Genomic DNA, 2,500 nt, shown 5'->3' with positions numbered 1-2,500 from the left:
GTCTCTGTGACTTCTGTTATGGTCTATTCGACTTCTACTTCGGTCTCTGTGACTTCTGTTATGGTCTATTCGTCTTCTACTTCGGTCTCTGTGACTTCTGTTACGGTCTATTCGACTTCTACTTCGGTCTCTGCGACTTCAACTTCGGTCTCTGCGACTTCGGTTTCGGTCTCGTCGACTTCAACTTCGGTCTCTGCGACTTCCACTTCGGTCTCATCGACTTCTACTTCGGTCTCTTCAACTTCTGTTTTGGTCCATTCTTCTACTTCTTCGGTCTCGTCTGTTCTCTATTCGACTTCTACTTCGGTCTTCGACTTCTGTTACGGTCTCGTACTTCGGTCTCTCTGCGACTTCTGTTACGGTCTATTCGACTTCTACTTCGGTCTCTGCGACTTCTGTTACGGTCTATTCGACTTCTACTTCGGTCTCTGGACTTCTGTTATGGCCTATTCGACTCTACTTCGGTCTCTGTGACTTCTGTTATTGTCTTCGACTTCTACTTCGGTCTCTGTGACTTCTGTTACGGTCTATTCGACTTCTACTTCGGTCTCTGTGACTTCTGTTATGGTCTATTCGACTTATACTTCGGTCTCTGTGACTTCTTATGGTCTATTCGACTTCTATCGTCTCGTCGTACTTCGGTCTCGTCCTTCGACTCGTCTGATCGTCTCATCGACTTCTGTTTCGGTCTATTCGACTTCTGTATCTGTCTCATCGACTTCTGAATCGGTCTCATCGACTTCTGAATCGGTCTCATCGACTTCTGAATCGGTCTCATCGACTTCTGAATCGGTCTCATCGACTTCTGAATCGGTCTCATCGACTTCTGAATCGGTCTCATCGACTTCTGAATCGGTCTCATCGACTTCTGAATCGGTCTCATCGACTTCTACTTCGGTCTCATCGACTTCTACTTCGGTCTCATCGACTTCAACTTCGGTCTCATCGACTTCCACTTCGGTCTCATCGACTTCCACTTCGGTCTCATCGACTTCTACTTCGGTCTCATCGACTTCCACTTCGGTCTCATCGACTTCTACTTCGGTCTCATCGACTTCCACTTCGGTCTCATCGACTTCCACTTCGGTCTCATCGACTTCCACTTCGGTCTCATCGACTTCCACTTCGGTCTCTGCGACTTCCACTTCGGTCTCATCGACTTCCACTTCGGTCTCATCGACTTCCACTTCGGTCTCATCGACTTCCACTTCGGTCTCATCGACTTCCACTTCGGTCTCATCGACTTCCACTTCGGTCTCATCGACTTCTACTTCGGTCTCATCGACTTCTACTTCGGTCTCATCGACTTCCACTTCGGTCTCATCGACTTCCACTTCGGTCTCATCGACTTCCACTTCGGTCATCGACTTCTACTTCGGTCTCTGCGACTTCTACTTCGGTCTCATCGACTTCTACTTCGGTCTCATCGACTTCTACTTCGGTCTCATCGACTTCCACTTCGGTCTCATCGACTTCCACTTCGGTCTCATCGACTTCTACTTCGGTCTCATCGACTTCTACTTCGGTCTCATCGACTTCTACTTCGGTCTCATCGACTTCTACTTCGGTCTCATCGACTTCCACTTCGGTCTCATCGACTTCAACTTCGGTCTCATCGACTTCTACTTCGGTCTCATCGACTTCAACTTCGGTCTCATCGACTTCTACTTCGGTCTCATCGACTTCCACTTCGGTCTCTTCGACTTCAACTTCGGTCTCATCGACTTCTACTTCGGTCTCTTGGACTTCTACTTCGGTCTCATCGACTTCCACTTCGGTCTCATCGACTTCCACTTCGGTCTCATCGACTTCCACTTCGGTCTCATCGACTTCTACTTCGGTCTCATCGACTTCAACTTCGGTCTCATCGACTTCGGTTTCGGTCTCTGCGACTTCGGTTTCGGTCTCTGCGACTTCGGTTTCGGTCTCTGCGACTTCGGTTTCGGTCTCTGCGACTTCTCGTCTCTTTGCGACTTCGTCTCTCGACTCCACTTCGTCTCATCGACTTCTATTCGGTCTCATCGACTTCAACTTCGGTCTCATCGACTTCAACTTCGGTCTCATCGACTTCAACTTCGGTCTCATCGACTTCTACTTCGGTCTCATCGACTTCTACTTCGGTCTCATCGACTTCTACTTCGGTCTCATCGACTTCAACTTCGGTCTCTGCGACTTCAACTTCGGTCTCGTCGACTTCAACTTCGGTCTCATCGACTTCTACTTCGGTCTCATCGACTTCTACTTCGGTCTCATCGACTTCTACTTCGGTCTCATCGACTTCTACTTCGGTCTCATCGACTTCTACTTCGGTCTCATCGACTTCCACTTCGGTCTCATCGACTTCCACTTCGGTCTCATCGACTTCTACTTCGGTCTCATCGACTTCTACTTCGGTCTCATCGACTTCCACTTCGGTCTCATCGACTTCTACTTCGGTCTCATCGACTTCTACTTCGGTCTCATCGACTTCTACTTCGGTCTCATCGACTTCCACTTCGGT

The sequence above is a fragment of the Penaeus japonicus genome, unplaced genomic scaffold (genome assembly GCF_977035675.1).
Source record: "Penaeus japonicus unplaced genomic scaffold, GWHDUDI00000001_assembly GWHDUDI00000035, whole genome shotgun sequence".
NCBI classification, from domain to species: Eukaryota; Metazoa; Arthropoda; class Malacostraca; order Decapoda; family Penaeidae; genus Penaeus; species Penaeus japonicus.
Note: the sequence above shows the minus strand (reverse complement) of the source record.